We start from the raw sequence: 18,680 nt of genomic DNA on the forward strand, positions 1-18,680 counted from the left end.
CTTAAGTGCCTACAAAATACTTAATATCTGACAAGCTGTTAAAACTGCAACTAAGAATATTTTGTAATGAATAATTTATCTGATAAAATAATTCTCTTTTTGTTCAATGTCTGCTAAGAGGTGGCTTTCAAATATATTTGCTATTTGAAATGACTAGATTTCCCGCCCCCCGCCCAGGTTTCACTTAATTTTCTTAAAATCCAAAAATGGAAGACTCGCTGATTTTTATGATTGGTCACAAGTCACATAGTATCTTTTTGTTTCCTGATTGGATGGGCAGAATTCTTCTAATCAGTTTTCAGGTGTGAATGCTTGCAGGAAACAATGTCACACTACTTTCTCTCCATAAGTATTCAATTGTGCGGGCATAAAATTTACTTTCCAAAAGCATTCATGTCAGTAAATTCAATTGCACAAATCTTCACTGAGTGTGAACACACAAAGGGCAGGGCTACAGCCAAAGTGAATGAACTTGCTTACACATTCAAATGAGTATTCAGACATGATGTACCACTTACCCAGCTCTTGTACTCAATTCTAACACCACCTGAAATTTACTTTAGGCAACAAGTATAATAATCTGCTCCCCTTCTTTTCTTTACATTTGATGCTGATTACATAGTGCTGTTAAAGTGAAGTCCTCCCCAACTTCCAGCTTTTTTGATGCATAATTGAATCAGGTGCCAAACATTGGTTTTTCATCAACAGAATAAATATGATCAGATTTAAATTTTCTTATCAGCACTGCTGTCTGTTCAGACTTTCTTTACTTCATGTATTGATTATTATTGCAATTCTTGCTTGCAAAATTTTGTCCTGGGCTGACTTCCTATCTGACATATGATAAATAAAACCTAGACATCCTTATTACTTGATGTCTCAATGTATTTTGGAATAACTTCAGCTGTTTCAGGATGCAACAGCAAAGGTTACAGAATACATGTCAACCTCCTATGTAATCTGTCCTTCAGTTAATGCCCATTTAAACAAATTTATTAAATTTTAAAATCAAACATAGTGGATAAGACAATTCGGTCATGCTTGTTGTTAGCTGTTTTTTTGGATATTGGATCTTGTACTTCATTTTTTGGATACTGGACACAATCAAAAGGACCAGTGTCAGGAACTTTAACTTTTATCACAGGGACAAACTTAGTGATGTTTCTAAGGCTAGATAGAGAGGATGGACAGGTGGATGTGGTTGTGAGCCTGTGGAGGCAGCATTCCTCCAGGGGCACACTCAACCTCTTGTCTAACAGGTGATGGGAGAAAACCATTACTTGAGGCTAAGAGCCATTTAGGGCCCTGTGGTTGAGTGCCTCCTGACTAGAGGGATTGGAGCTAGGTATGGATCGTTAGGCATCTGGGCCTTGTAAGGACCCAGTCCTGGTAGGGGGAAGAAAAGGAAAAAGGGAGGACTCTTCTGTGTAGAGAAACCTGTGCATGGGAGGGAGCCTGGTGATAAGGATTCTACGGGCAAGAAGCGAGGTAGGAGGCCTACAAGGAGCAGGCTAGGCTGCCATGGAGAAGGCCCTGAGATGGAGTCGGGTGAAAGTTCTTGAGTGGAGCCCAGCAGGGGTGGAAAAGTGGCTCTTACATGAGGAAAAAGGAGAAGCTGGGAGGATCTAGGGAGAAACCAGAGGTTTGAGAAGCAAAGGAGGGGCTATATTAACCCCAAGCGATGGGGAAACGTAGGAAGTGGCCTAAAAGAGCAGCATTTCTGAGGAAGCAGACCTAGCAGCTTCCTACAGGATCCCTGGGCTGGAACCTAGAGGTGGACCTGCATTCCCATACCAGCCACTGAGGAAATGGCATGCAAGCCCAACAGAAGGAATACTGAGCCCTAAGAGCTGAAGATGGACCCTTTCTTCCTTCCTTCTCTCCCCCTTTTCCACCCACCCACCCCAGGATGGGGACGAGGAATAGCCCAAGAAGGTGTCCCAAAGCTTTTTTGTATTTTTGACACTTGATGTACTTAGTTAAACCTTCTTAACCCTTGGAAGGGGATTGAACTTTGTGATTTGGGCAGAGCCATGAAAGACCTACGGATGGTCAGTTGGCAGTGGAGATACTTGCAGTATCACACCATAACACAAGAGGGTGCTATGAGTAGTGAATACACTACCTTACAAGGTCACTATCTGAACTACTCTTCCCTGTAGTGTTCAACTGCTCCCCATTATCGAAGTTCTAAAAGCACTAGTAGGCATACCATGCTGCCATATTCCTGGGAGATGGACTGCTGGATTTGGAGGCTAAACCCAATGCTTGTCATAATCCATTGTTTAAATGGGATCTGGGAGAATATTATCTTTCCTTGCAGGTGATACTGCAAGACCATAAAAAACCTGCTGATACTAACAAAAGTGAAAGGAAAATGAGTAGTAAACTGAACTAATATCAAGTACAAAAATCTTGCTGGTATGAACATCTGGTCCAAGGGGGAAACCATGTAGTCATAGAAATATGCAAATTAGAGATGTGCACATAGTATATGCAAAACTAAACAATTATTCATTCTTAATGTTAATCTATAATAAGCCTTGAAACTTCTTTATGTAAAGTCTGAATGTAATCTGCAATTTATGATGTGTTCCTGATGTTAGAATCAGCTGCACAGCAATTGACTTCCATTCTTTATTGAACAGAAGCCAGTTTTCCCAGCATCTATATCTGGAAAAGTCACCAGTCTTCCTTTTGCCAGTCAGACAACTTGTTGTTCCAGTAAAGGTTTTCATAAATTCTAGTTCATCTATGGAATATATCTTTCATTGCAAGAGCTTTTTGAGATGATCTATTCCTGCTTTGCAATTACATGGTTCTTAATATGTGCTCTTTGCTGATAAATGTGTATTAGAAATAATACTTTTTTTAAAATTTGTAATATTTTACAAAACCATGGCCATATATTGCAGAAATATTTATAGGGACAATTTCAAGAAGTAACACAGTAAAAATGTTAATCATAATAATCTGGAAGGAAATCCTGTGAATTCATATTTAAATTCACCATCTTGTCACTCATAGTTTAGATCTTTTTCAGATTGTGGACCTAGCCAAATGAATGCTTAGCATGCTCAATAGTTTAGCAAATGTCATTTTAAAGGTTAACATAGTTTTTCCTAAGGTAATTCATAGAATGGCTATGTTCTGCTGTTGGAGCAAATCAAGCAGAAAAGGGGACATAAATTAAACTACTAACTTCTATTCCAGAATCATTGGCACTCGCTGGTGAACGCTGATGCTGATGATGATAGTTAGGAAGGCACCTTGACTTTTTGCAACAAATGTAACAAGGAGACTATTTTTTCTTCCCAACATAAGTCAAGGAAAGAAATGTCTTCAAATTCCTAAGTGATCTAAATCTGGGGGATGGAGGGGAGTTCCCCACAACAACTAAATGTGAAAATTCCAACTTGGTATTCAACTTCATTGTCACTTGATATAAACTAAATGCATCCTGATGGTGGCTGAAAAATAAAAAAATACTAAGATACTTTATTCAATGAGCAATCACCTCCCCAGCCCTCTCTCCACTGGCAGCAGCAAGCTCTGGTGGAGAGGCGAAGAGAGGCCCCTGGCACGACACTCATGCAAGCACCTCAGGCTGCTGCTCAGGAGGTCCAGCCAGGATAAGCACCACCCCCCTCAGAATTGACTCGGAGTCGTCTGCCAGGAGCAAGGGGGGTGTGTGGCTGCCATGCACATTCTCCCTCCACAGGCACAGCAGCTGCCTCAGCTTGCCCTGGGGCTGCTCCCTTATAGCCAGCAGTGGCAGGCGATGGAGCACAGTGCAGAGCTACAGGGGGCAGTCACCAGCTGGCCAGGGCAGGCAGGGGTGCACAGGGGCCGGGGGAGAAATTCAGCCCTGAACATTTGCTGGAACCCGGGCACCATGGGCTCATATAACTCACCGCCCCTGTTAACAGGTGACTACACCAGAAATGATGTCTGAGTCTGGCAAACCCTATCTGTATGGAGTCTCCTACTTCCCTGTGGGATTAGTTTCCAGATGATTCTCCATCTCCCTGTTCTGTGACAATCTGCGTAGGCTGGCTGTGTCATGCCTCCTGGTCTTTGGCTCACTTATCCCTTTTGTGTTGTCACCTTTGCATGATGGTGCTACTGCACCCCTTACAGCAATTTTAGTGTCTTTCTAATGGCTGGAGCCTCAAAAAAAAAAATACCTGTCTCCAGGGCCAGTAGGTTCTTGTGTCCTGTCGTACTCTAGTGCCTGCTTTCTTTGATTGTTGGCCATCTCCTCATTGTAGTGTCACTGTCTTTCTGACTGCAAGAGCTCTTCCCTCATTGGTCTCCTGTCCCATCACTACCTGTACTAGACAGTTTTAGCACCCATGTCATTTGGCATTCTTGTATGCCAAGAATTCTAACAAGGGGTTCTGAACAAGAAGAAACAGCCTCAAGTAACCTCTTAGTCGTTTTCACAGCTAATTCCACCTTACCTTTACTCTAGGAAGGAGGTTTTGTAGTCACTCCCAGCTGTGTGCAAACTCCCATTCTTCTGGGGCAAATTTGGGTTCTGTCAGTGGATTCAATGTCTGGAATGCTTCTAAAATGTCTCAGCTTGCTATGCTCTTTGCAGTGTTTTCCAAATGCAGGACACGTCTCCTCTACCTGCTTATGCTGTCTCCCACAGTATAGAACCCTAGCCACTTGCTTCCATTTTCTGTTGTCTCACTGCATATACGTCCATCCTTTCTCGTCTGTCTTCTGCACACACCCCATACCTAAGGATTTGTTTAATGTGAAATCACTTTAAAAGGTAAAATACTAGTTTTTCTTTCCTGCAGTGGTCTCGGTTCTGTATGGCCAGGTCTGTGTACAGCTGGAACTCCTCCACTGGGTTCTTCAGTGGACTACAGTTGTGTTTACAAAATCCAGGGCTCAAGGGGCCTTCAGACCAAGTTCCATGGCTCACTTGCCAGCTGTGGTGCCTCAGAACTTGCAGTTCTGATGCTGTCACCATGTTTCATTTGCAAAGAGTGAAGCTGAATGCAGGTTAAGTGGAACTTTATTAAACCATATGCAATACTCTCTCCATGTGGCTGAGATGCTTCCAGCCAAATTCCTCCATTCTCTGTTTTCATGGCATCCCCTCAGTAAGCCCCTCCAGGGAGCATGGGCCCCTCAGACTCCAGTTCCACTGATCCTGATAGAGGCCCTATTTTGGATATTTGGTCATCCTCAAATCAAGAGGAAGGCAGCATGGTTTAGACCTGGTAAATTGTTCATACAAGAAAATATTTTTTGTGGTGTGTATTGATCAAACTTATAAACACTGAAGAGCATGGACATGTTAGTAAAACTGCTAAACATTCTTTCCTGGTAACAGTACCTCTCTCTCGTCAGATGGCCACCTGTGCATAGGCAGGGAAACTCAGGAGTATAAAAGGAAATTATATATGTGCTGAAATGAATAAAGAGTGTGTGAGAAGTATGAGGATGTTAAACCTGAAAAGGCAGTGGTTGGATGCCTAGGAACTGGATCCTGAGAGGGGCTGAGCACTCCAACTCCTACTGAAGTCAGGAAAAGGCCCCATAGGACAAATATTAGTAGATTCTCCTTTAGTTGCTCTGTTGCTTTCTGGACTAAGTTCTTGGGTTTGTTTCTTGGTGGAATAGATTCTTAACCAATAGGATAATATTTCACTTGCTGTTTACTCACTGGAATATCTCTGTATTCTGCAATATCCTCCTGAGGCTATATGGTTCTTATTAATTGTTTGTATTAGCTGTCAGTATGAAAGGAGATACTGAGGCCTGGGCAATCAATTAATGTTTCTTTTTTAAAATCTGATATCTTTTTTCCTCTTTTTAATTTTTTTTTTAAAATAAGGAAAATCAAATGAAAGAGGGAAAAACCACAAAACCATAAGCTTGTGCTATGTCAAAGGGTCAAGATCCTCAGCAAGTTTTAAGTCATCATAGCTCTGTTAACTTCTATAGTTATAATTTTACTTTTGGGCACTTGAAAATATTTTTTTTTTCATACACACACCCCCAACATTCTAAGTTTAAGAGACTTCTGGGATATGTTCCAGTGTTTTTAATGGTGGGAACATGGGCTTGAGCCTGCAGTCTAATCACATGACCTCATTCAGTGCAGCTGTTCAAATGACTAAAAGCTGAAGTCTTGAGGCTTAAATGTGTATTGTAGGCTAGCTTTTGAAAATAGCTTGCTAAGTAGTCAGTGCTGACACCTCCTCCCCCAAATCATGACAATTATGCTCCTCTAGCCAATTCCAATGTACATACCCATCCAGACATAACACTCCATTTTATGCCAGTGGGGGATGATAGTCTGACAGAACAGAATCCAGAATTTCTGCCAAAGTATTTAGAGGAGAGGCATATTTATAATGCCTTGCCATCTAGTGGTAAAATGCCAGGATTACAGCTTTGCATGCATATAGAAAGACAAATATGCTACTCTACACTCTAATCTTTATTTGATAAACTGTACAGGCATTGCTCTGGGCACCAAAGAGGGTGCCATAGCTGCAAAGCACCTCCCTAGCAGTTGCTCCACAGATGCAGCTTCAGTAGCTCCCATGGCCATAATGCCTCTCAGTGGATGAGGGATCAACAAAAGAACTTGTAGGCTCGCCCCATCTACTGCATCTGCTCCCAATCGCAGGGAGTCCCACAGAGCCAGTATCTGTTTTCTGCAGGGTCTGTGCACTACATGCTTGCCCTCACAAACTTTGGTCTGTGATCCCCCTCCATTGCAGAACTTGGTCTCCTGGTAATGAAAAAGGGTGATTATCTGTCTCTTGCAGAGTTGGGGAGTAGCAGGTGCCCCAATGATGTAGGGTTAAGGTTTCAGGTGTCACCTTTAGCTTGGGAATTTTCTCAACTTTGTGTGCTTTACCAGGCAATCTTCACATTGTTTGTGTGTCTGGGGGGCATGGGGGGGTTGAGTTCTGGACCACGATGCTTGTATTGGAGAGCCTGAAACAAGAGTTGAATGTCAATTTTTATCTCGCAGCATTTCAGGACTTATACTTTGTAATGCATCAAAGATGATGCTTCATGCTGGTTGAGGGAGCACAGCTATCCAAGAATAGAGACAATGAAACTGAAATCCTAGCAGGAGGTATGATGTCAAGAATGGAATCTACTCTAGCAAAACAAAACATACTTGCTTTTTTAGTGAAGCATCACTTAAACATCTTCCAATAAAGGATTTTGTCAACAGTTTTATAAAACTGTGAAATCTAACTTTCTCTTTCAGAGTAGCAGCCGTGTTAGTCTGTATTCGCAAAAAGAAAAGGAGTACCGGTGGCACCTTAGAAACTAACAAATTTATTAGAGCATAAGCTTTCGTGAGCTACAGCTCACTTCATCGGATGCATTTGGTGGAAAAAACAGAGGAGAGATTTATATACACACACACACACACAGAGAACATGAAACAATGGGTTTATCATACACACTGTAAGGAGAGTGATGATAAACCCATTGTTTCATGTTCTCTGTGTGTGTGTATATAAATCTCTCCTCTGTTTTTTCCACCAAATGCATCCGATGAAGTGAGCTGTAGCTCACGAAAGCTTATGCTCTAATAAATTTGTTAGTTTCTAAGGTGCCACCGGTACTCCTTTTCTTTTAACTTTCTCTTGTATTTCAAATAGTTTTGGAAAATGTATATGGGCCAAACTTGAAATGAAGTAGGGTTTAAAACCAACCATCACTTATGTGGCTGTAGACTACATATGGGAGCATCAGTCCAGAAAACATCAGGCAGTCAGCCTGTGGAACTTGTTGATGGGGATATTGTGAAGCTGAAAGCATAATTGGGTTCAAAAAAGAATTGGATACGTCCGTGGAAGATAGCCATTGCTAAGTGTCCCTAAACTTCCAACCGCCAGAAGCCAGAACTGGACAAAAGGGGATGGATCATCTGATAGTTGCCCTGTTCTGTTCATTCCTTCTGGAGCATGTGGTACTGGTCACTGTCAGAAGACAGGATCCTAGGCTCAATGGACTAATGTCTCGCCCACCATAGTTGTCTTTACGTAAGGGATTGGAACCGGACTCTCCCAGGTGAGTACCCTAACAACTAATGTCTGACGCGTTATTCTCCGTGGTTGAAATTAAGTAGTTTATATAAAATGGACCAGCTTCAAGAGGGTAGATGGAGACTCCCCATCCCAGGATACTACATATCCTAGCACTAACCTAGGAGCGGGCAGACCCAGGTTCAATTCTCTGCTCCAGATCAGACAAAGTGGAGATTTGAATCTGGGTCTCCCACTTTGCAGATGAATGCTCTAACTAAAAGACTAGAGGGCTGACCTGGCTTAGGTGCCTAACTCCAGGATAAGGTGCATGGTTGTGACTCCCAAGTGGAGAAAAGCCCCACCATCTGTATTAGTGTTAAGTAGCTAGTTCCTGTTAAGGAGTGGGCCTCTGGTTACACTCTTCTCCTTAGCATTTCCTACTGGCTACACAAGGCAGTTCCCTGCTTAATGTGCAGGCATTTTTTTAAAATGCCATTCTTAGGCACATTTCAGAGTAGCAGCCATGTTAGTCTGTATCCACAAAAAGAAAAGGAGTATTTGTGGCACCTTAGACTAACAAATTTATTTGAGCATAAGCTTTTGTGAGCTACAGCTCACTTCATCGGATGCATGTAGTGGAAAATACAGTGGGGAGATTTTGTATACAAAGAGAACATGAAACAATGTGTTGCCATACACACTGTAACCAGAGTGATCAGGTAAGGTGAGCTATTACTAGCAGGGGGGCGGGGGGAGAACCTTTTGTAGTGATAATCAAGGTGGGCCATTTCCAGCAGTTGACAAGAACGTCTGAAGAACAGTGTGTGTGTGGGGGGAATAAAAATGGGGAAATAGCTTTACTTTGTGTAAGGACACATCCACTCACCTCACATCCGCCACACTATCAGAGGCTTGTTCACCTGTGCATCTACCAATGTGATATATGCCATCATGTGCCAGCAATGCCCCTCTGCCATGTATCTTGGCCAAACTGGACAGTCTCCACGTAAAAGAACAAATGAACCCAAATCAGACGTCAAAAATTATAACTTCAAAAACCAGTCAGAGAACACTTCAATCTCTTTGGTCACTCAATTACAGACCTAGAAGTGGTGATTCTTCAACAAAAAAAACTTCAAAAACAGACTCCAATGAGAGACTGCTGAATTGGAATTAATTTGCAAACTGGATACAATAACTTAGGCTTGAATAAATACTGGGAGTGGATGTCATTACACAAACTCTTTCCCCATGTTTATTCTCCCCCCCCCCCACACACACACACACTGTTCTTCAGATGTTCTTGTCAACTGCTGGAAATGGCCCACCTTGATTATCACTACAAAAGGGTCCCGTCCCCCCGCTCTCCTGCTGGTAATAGCTCACGTTACCTGATCACTGTCCTTACTGTGTATGGTAACACCCATTGTTTCATGGTCTCTATGTATATAAAATTTCCCCACTGTAATTTCCACTACATGCATCCAATGAAGTGAGCTGTAGCTCACAAAAGCTTATGCTACAATAAATTTGTTAGTCTCTAAGGTGCCACAAGTATTCCTTTTATTCTTAGGCACCTCACTCTACCTATGCATTATAAAGGAAGCCAAGGTGTGTAACTGAGGCCTGTGGATTCCACTAAGTGGCAGGGTACCTAAAATTAGGCATTGTAATCCTGAGTCTTAGTCCTCTTTTGTGGACATATCCCTTGATAACTTCTGCTAGATCAGGACCTCAACTTGAACTCTGGGTCACACCACCCCTGAAACCACAGTGGCATTAATGTCTGACAAAGTAGTATATCAGCCCCTCAAATGAAGATGCTTAGGTATAGATATTTGAAAGGACACAATGTCAGTGTGCTACTTATGGCTAAGTATTCCCTGTCATTATAGTACACATGGTAATTACATAACATTAGAAACATCATAGTGAGAGGATTGCATCTGCTGAAGTGAGCTGTAGCTCACGAAAGCTTATGCTCAAATTTTAGTCTCTAAGGTGCCACAAGTACTCTTCTTTTTGTGGACACAAACTAACCCTGCTCCTACTCTGAAACCTATCATAGTGAGATTGTATCACTAAAATTAATGGCCAATAAAACTGTCCCAAAACACAGTTCATTTGGAAAATTTAGATACAAACTTAATTATAGGTGTGTTGGTGGCACCAGAAACTGTGTGTGAACTTGTATAATAAAGTTATCCAGCTTGGGGGGGTGGAATTTGCAAAAGAATCTGGTTTTAAGTTAAAAGAAAAACCACCTAAATCTTACTGATGGTAAATATTTTAAATGATATGGTATCACTCTAAAATAATGGCCAAATTACTCATTCTTGCTATTATAAAGAATGTTAATCATGATGAACATATTCAGCATCAGTGTAGCTTTCATAAATCTATATCTATTGGAGTTCTACATATTTTTTTCTGCATTAAGTGAATCATTGGTAGACCAAAAATATTACTTGCATTTACTGGAAAAAAGTCGTATTTTCAGATCCAATCCTAAGAAGTAATGAGCACTCTTAACCATAATGGAGGTCACTATGAATTGCAGGTCCTCAATTTGCAAGAGATACTCAACACCACATAGGATCAAGCCCTTTTATGAATTACACCTTCTATTTACATGTTCCTGTCCCACAGAATGATCTGTTTTTATTTTCAAGGCATAGACTGCTAGCCTATATCCCCAGCCCAGACAAGATTACCATGACAGTCTATTCAGGCCTTTTCTTCAAGGCAGCATTTATCTGTTGCACTGACAATCTTCAGCAAAACCCCAAAATAAAATCAGCCAAAATTCCCCTGACCCAGAACCTCCCTGCTCCTGGCAGCTATCATATAGACCAGGTGTCTGAGAGCTTCCCTGCTTCCTTTAGCTCCTCTTCCTTAAACTGAGCTCTTTAGTTTTTATCAGAATTGGGTAGTCCCTGACTCCTTCCCAGCTGGGCCTGATAATACCCTCTGTGAGACCCAAACAACTGTTTTATTTCGAGGGGCTCTCCCTCAGAACAGAGTTGGCTGGGCTGTTGTCCTGGCCCTTAAAAGGGAAGACGACACTATTTTACAAGCTTACTGAAACAAGTGTAAAAAACTTGGATGATAAACATAGCTTGTCACATGTTTAAAAAAATTAGTTGGATCTTGCATCCATGTATAAGAACATAGTCCATCAAAAGCACCAAAACCAGCTTCTGAGAAATGTGATAAATACTGATAAAAATGCTCTGCCTCCAAGCATAAGTGTCTGACATTATAAAGTGAGTGTAAACAGTTTGGAATCAAATGCTGTGAAATAGCAACAGATCTGAGTGATCGGAGTGCAACCATACCAGCTGATGGTGTGGATTTTCATTTTGACTGGGCTGAGATGCATATGGAAATCTGAAAGTTGGGTAGAAAGCCTGGTCTCTGCCACTTTCTTTTATATCAATATCAGTACAGATTAGGGATCAGATTTAACAGATTATGATTTAGACCAAATGATCTGAGATATCAAATGTTCTGAATATGAAATTGGAGATTTTTTTGAATTTTAACATGATCAAGCAATGAAATCTAAATGCAAATACATATGAGCACCCACTAGAGACTGCAAAAAACATTTTCCAGATGTCAATAAATGACCATGGATAATGCAGGCCAAGCAGAAGTGGAGAGTGTAGGGAATGTAGAGAAGTGCACCACAAACCAAACAAGGGATGGAATCGCCTGGAAAACTTGAAACACTAGTACTCATTTCCTGCATTTTACAAAATTTGAAGAGGTAATGCTAAAATAAAAACTATTGACATTCTCCCCTGCTACTATCAAATACAATGGAAAAAAGTCAGTTCTTCTAAGATACTAATACACTACATTCACCAAGCAGAAAAACAGGCTATATAAAGACACTCAGTGTTTGTTTGTTTTTTGGAGTGTGTGTGTGTGGGGGGGTTTGTTTTTGTTTTGTTTTTTGCTGGGGGGTGTGTGTTTGGTTTTGTTTTTTTTTTTAAATTACAAATTAAACTTTAGTTTATTCCCTTTCTAATATATGGGAGACTACTCCATCTCCATCTGTAATCAGATCTGTAAAACTTCATTTATCCTTCAGAGTCAGTCCACTGAGGTCTCTTGATATATCCAGAATTGGGAGGAATGGTATGACTTGACCACTACAGATTTTAACTGCGTCTCCCTCCATTTTAGTTCTTCTGCCTGTCTGATGATTTTTTTTCTCTCCTTTCTATGCCTACCTGATTCTTTCTCCTCCTTCTCCCACCCCTAGTCTCTTTTCACTTTGTTTTCCATCACAATAACTTTCTTTCCTACCCTTTGAGATTATCTGGGCTGGAAGACAGTGTTCAAATGTGATAATGCTCTATCATGATTAAAGTTAAAAAATAAACTGGTAATAAAATAAAAAAATGAAAAGCATTTTTGAAATAGTTTTCATTCAGTGGGGGTTGAAATTGAACTATGTTTTGTACTTTCCAATTTTAAATTTTTTCCCTTTCTTCTCACTTCCTTTTTCACCAATCATTTTTTTTGGGGGGGGGGGAATCAATATTTGAAGCAAAATGAGTGTAGAAGTACTTCCTTATTTGTGATGAGGTATATTAAAAAATGCCCACTTAGCATGTGGCTATGGATTCTCCAGTGTGTTCGGCACACAGTAATATCAGGTCCAGAACTAAATATCTCCCCATCTCCTGAGGGTATTTGTTCACCATAAGCTAAAATTGTTCCCTCTTTAGGCCCTAACGGTGTTTGTGAGTTCTCAGTGTAGTTGTAGCAGTGTCGGTCTCAGGATATTTGAGACACAAGGTGGGTGAGTGAAACCAGCCAATCACTGTGCTCTCAAATGAAATCTCACAGGAAAGTGATAAAAGACAAACACACCCCCTCGCCTATGGCTGAACACTTGTCAGGTCAGAGAGAGTGATCATCTTATCAGTCCTCATCCTCAAAGGAAACCAGTACAACACATTCAAAAAATGAGCCTCAGAACTTAAATTGATTACTCTGCCAGACACTAAGGCTATGTCTACACTGCACTTTAACTTTTGTTTCTCAGGGGTGTGAAAAAACACACCCTTGAATGATAAAAGTTCTAATGACAAAAAGCACAGGTGTGGACATGCTTTGTTGGCAGAAGATGCTCTCCCACTCACATAGCTTCTGCCGCTTTTGGAGGTGACTTTATTATGCAGATCTGGGAGAGTTTTCTCTCCTGCCAGCATAGTGTCTTCAGCAGATGCATTGCAGCAGTGCCACTGCAGCACTGTGTGTAGATGCCATGGCATAGCCAGGTAGAAAAAAAACAGAGGCAGCAGAGATTTAAAAAAAAAAAAAAAAAAAAAGCACCACTTCCTGGTATTCACCCGGTGGTGCTCCGGGTCTTCAGCAGCACTTCAGTGTCGGGTCTTTCACTCGCTCCGGTCTTCAGTACTGAAGGACCCCTGCCACTGCGATGCTGCCAAAGCCCGGAGCGAGTGAAGGACCCAGTGCGGAAGTGCTGCTGAAGTCCCAGAGTGCCACCGAGTGAGTGTAAATTTTAAAGGTGCCAAGTAATTAAAAAGGCAACACTCCTGCTTGGTGGGGGAGTGGCCGCTGCCCCGCTCCCCGACCAGCTACACTATAGACATGCCCTAAAACTCATGGACTGATGAGACACTTTTAGGACTCATTACAACAATCTGTAACCCACTAACTCCTATGACTGCTGAGGTTTTAATGAGCCGCTTTACCTTGAATGGTCCCTTACAATATGTGCTAACTACTTACACTGAACAATCTGTTCTGCCTTGCATTTTGCTGTGGTGCTGGGAGTTCCTTTCGGAGACCTGAAGAAAAGCTCTGTATGGCCCAAAAGCTTCATTCACCAACAGCAGTTGGTCCAATAAAAGGTATTACCGCACCCACTCAGTGGGTTCTGAGCTAACAGTAGCCTGTAGAATCTATTTAAATCTGTGGCTGGCCAGGAGGCTACACCTATTCCTCATGTAAAACTTGCAGTGTTTATCCATACACTTGCCATCTCTAGGATAGCCTTCAGTAGAGTGTATTGAGTAGCCTATCCTTGAAGTCTACCAGAAACTCTAGCTATTGTAGAACACAGCAGTTAATCCTATGAATGCAGTGAGCACAAATTTATGTGCTCAATTTCTGGACAGACTCTCTTCACTTCTGCAGGCTTTTCAAACTGTTCAGGATATTCTTCAAGTCCTAAACTGTCTGCAACCCAGTTAACTGAGAGAGTATATCTTGTGTTATCATGGTTATTAGGATGGAGTGACAGGTTTCAGAGTAGCAGCCATGTTCGTCTGTATTCGCAAAAAGAAAAGGAGTACTTGTGGCACCTTAGACTAACAAATTTATTTGAGCACAAGCTTTCAGCTGTAGCTCACGAAAGCTTATGCTCAAATAAATTTTAGTGTCTAAGGTGCCACAAGTACTCCTTTTCTTTTTAGGATGGAGTGAAAATCTCTTGATCTCAGTTTCTGGTATTTAATCGTCCAAGACCAGATACAGGGCTTTCTTTGTTCAGGACCCTAGTATATGGAATTGACTCCTTTTTAGTGGTCCAACAGAGCCCAACCCTAATGAGTTTCTGGGTACACAGCAAGACAAGTTTATTCAGTGCAGGGTTTCCTTGAGCTTTGGCTTTTGTCTTGTTTTTTGTTTCTTTCATTCCTAACATGGTTTCTAAAACTACTCTACACTTTGGCAGTTTTTTCATAGAGTGATTACATATAATCGGTGGTAAGTTATGTTTAACTTTTTTTTTTTTTTTTTTTTTTTTTAAAAAGCACCTAGCTGTTAGAGCAATTGACGGTCTATATGTTAATAAAACACAACTAAATGTGAGTTATAGCTAGCTGCAATACATTGAAGCTTTCATTATTTTTTATTAATTTTAACATTAACAGAGCTTCATAAAATATGAATTTCATTTTCATGTAAATTAGTCTTTTGGCTTCAGACCTTAAACCACAGTTTAATAATACTGCAGTTTCTCCAACAGCGTTTTAATTAATTGTCCCCAGTGTTCACTATACTATGTGTGTAATGCACCCGCACCCACAGTTGCCCCTCCCTTTGTGTCTCCCCTCTGCCAAGTGGTGGTAGGTGAAAGGGCTTTGGTTTCTCCTCTAGCAGAATGGAAGCCGGTAATGACAGGGAGTTAGGGTATAGTTTTTGTAACTTTTATTAACACATGTTCTGGACCAGAGGTGGTCACAAATTGCATGTAGACAGTCCCTTCTTCCAGGAATCTTAGCTCAAAACCAATTCTCATTCTTGAGCATCTCTGCCTCGACTATTGCCTCCCATTAGACTAGACTAAGAGAGAAAGAAAACTCTCGTGTTACTAGCATAACGCCCTGTCTACTGAACTTGCATAACAAACCTAACCCCATAGGCTGTCTTCTCAAGACTGAACATGTGCTTACATGCTAATTAAAAATTTGGAAGACTATAGTGCATGTCTACATTTTGAGCGGGGGGGGGTAATAAATGTCAGTCCAAGGAAACATACCCATGCAAGTTCTGATTGAACTAGCAAACTGTGTAGCCCCAGAGGCACAAACTGAGGGTGCAGCTAGCTGCCTTGAGTACATGCTTAGCATCTCAGGTGGGTATGGACTCAGAACAGGTAGCCCTTCCTCAGCTTGCACCACCATTGTTATGCTCTAGCTCAATCAGAGGTTAATATGGGTATGTGTCCTTGAACTAGAATTTACCCCCCCCCGCCCCCCCCCAGCTTAAAGTGAAGACATATCCTGTGTGTTTTAGTGCCACCAACTGACAGCTACCTTAGCAATGTAGTTTGGGGTAAGATAACAAAACTAATTCTGAGAAAATCAGAACAGCCAAAAAACCTTCTCTCCATAATCACATCAAATTAGGATTTCATTGTACTGAGATTTTGAGTAGGATTTTCAAAAGCACTCAGTGTTAGTGTAATTTTGCTTCCCCCCTTTGCCCCCCAAAAAACCCCAAGAATTTCATTTCAGAGTTCCAGTGAGAGCAGTCAAGCTTGAGCACTTTTGAAAATCCCACCTTACAGCATCACTGGACACTGAAGAAGGGACTAAGAGGAACACAGGCTCTCTGAAAAAGAGCAGTGAGAAAAATGTGTTCTTGAGGGGAATTTGTGCTTTCGACTCTACAGCTGCAAACAACACAATCCATGCAGTTCATCTGCACACTGTATGGCTGAAGTTCTCCCAGAGATGCTAGAAGTGGGGCAGGGCTATAGTAGCCGCTGTGTCACGGTTACTCCAGGCTTCATTCCACCACAAAAGGACTACTTCAGTCATTGTGTTGGAGCAGCCTCAACCACCAGCTGGCTGGTGAGACTGTGGGATGGATTCTTAATGGTCAGCTGCTTAGGCTTCAGCCTGGATTCTGAGGCTGGGCACTCCGCTTTGGACTTTTTCTTACATGAGACTCTAATGGAGTTAGTTGCCGGTGATGCACATCAAGAAGATAAATAACAGAGCTCAGTGGGAAGCTGCAGAATTGAGACAATTCTGCCAGAAACAGCAATTCTCTAAGTGACTAGATCCTGAAGTAACAAATGAAGCAAGATCAGAAATCATTAAAAACTTTGGTCTGGTAAAAATGGCTAAACAAAGGATACACAAATGCTCGGTAGAGTTACCCTTGTACGGCTGACCCACAGAGAAATGAAAGATGAAACTATCTTTTAAACAGTTAATAGCTCAGTCAGGGCCTCATTTACAGAGAAGCACTCACTATGATTCTTAACAGAGACACAGTGCTACAACTTGCTAAGGGAGAACAGAGACTGATCCTAGTCAATGAACAGAAAAAAACTAGAACAACAATAATAAAGAGCTACTGAAGGAAGCCAGGGGAGGGAAGTTCAGGTAATTTTAACTCTTGATGGGCTAGGGAAAAAAATAAGAAAAAAGAGGGAGCATAGATCTAGAGCTAAGGGGGGAGGAGGAGGGAGAGAGAGAGAGAGAGAGAGAAGCAGTGGATGAATGAAACAGTAATAGGGATTGAAATAATGCTGCTCTTTAAGTGTTTCCAAGCCAGTGAATCCCAGCCCCTTATTATTGTTGCCAACACTCAACACCATTTCCACAATATCTTCTATTCTACGTATATGGAAAAACTGTGGCAATCTTGCACATCGCTCTGCAGGCTCAGGAAGGGCTGAGTTTTTGTAATACTGATCAATTTTCTCTATCTCCTAGAGTTGGATCCTCGTCTCAGTTCCTTGTCTCACAACAACTTGATTAAAAATGAATTTCAAGTTATTTCTATTGATTCTTCTCTTATTAAAGCAGAGTTTAATTTCAGTGAAGTTAGAGTTAACAGAAAACCAAGGGAGTCATTGGATTATTTTAAGTTTAATATAGAATATAGCGCATACGCCATAGATAAATTCTCCAAGTTTGATCAAAATAAAATTGTAAAATTTATCTATGGCATAAGCAATTGAAACGAATAACATTACAATAAGGATGAAGTTCAACTCACAATTTTACTTGTTAAAAATATTAGTATGCCTATTTTATAAGAACAGACTTTCTCATGAAACAATGGGACTAAACAAGAATTTCCTGATATGGGTTGGACCAGAGGTTCTGTGACAATAGCCTTTATCAGGGTATTCTATTTCTCCACTTCTAACCCAGCCATACCTACGGGGGAAATGGTAAAACCAGAGAGAAGTTATAGTTAAGTTTTTGTCTGAGCAAAGGTAGTGGTTCTCGTAATATACAGATAATATTTTCTATCCCTACTGAAGTTAGGCCAACCACTGAACCATCATAAATAGTATTTAATTAGATTCTGGGATTCATCTTGTTGCAGGTAAATTAACTAAAATGCTGTAAAAGAATAAGTATTAGGCATCCAGATCCGTTAGATTTAAAAACAAAACAAAACAAAAAAAACCCTTAAATACAAAAACCAGAATTAGTATAGCTTTACATATCCATAGATAAAATATCCAGTGTGCATATAATGCTGTAGTGTGTTTGCAATATACATTTTTAATGCAGTGAGGATCTAATTAACATGTTCATTTTTAACTGAAAAAAGAAAAGGAGTACTTGTGGCACCTTAGCAACTAATACATTTATTTGAGCATAAGCTTTCGTGAGCTACAGCTTACTTCATCGGATGCATTTGGTGGAAAATGCAGTGGGGAGATTTATATACACACACAGAGAACATGAAACAATGGGTTTTATCATATACACGGTAAGGAGAGTGATCACTTAAGATGAGCCATCACCAGCAGCAGGGTGGGGGAAGGAGGAAAACCTTTCATGGTGACAAGCAAGATAGGCCATTCAAAGCAGTTAACAAGAACATCTGAGGAACAGTGGGGGGAGAAATAACATGGGGAAATAGTTTTACTTTGTGTAATGACTCATCCATTCCCAGTCTCTATTCAAGCCTAAGTTAATTGTATCCAGTTTGCAAATTATTTCCAATTCAGCCGTCTCTTGTCGGAGTCTGTTTTTGAAATTTTTTTGTTGAAGGATAGCCACCCTCAGGTCTGTAATCGAGTGACCAGAGAGACTGAAGTGTTCTCTGACTGGTTTTTGAATGTTATAATTCTTGACGTCTGATTTATGTCCATGTATTCTTTTACATAGAGACTATCCAGTTTGACCAATGTAC

Source organism: Dermochelys coriacea, chromosome 7 (genome assembly GCF_009764565.3).
Source record: "Dermochelys coriacea isolate rDerCor1 chromosome 7, rDerCor1.pri.v4, whole genome shotgun sequence".
Classification (NCBI taxonomy): Eukaryota; Metazoa; Chordata; order Testudines; family Dermochelyidae; genus Dermochelys; species Dermochelys coriacea.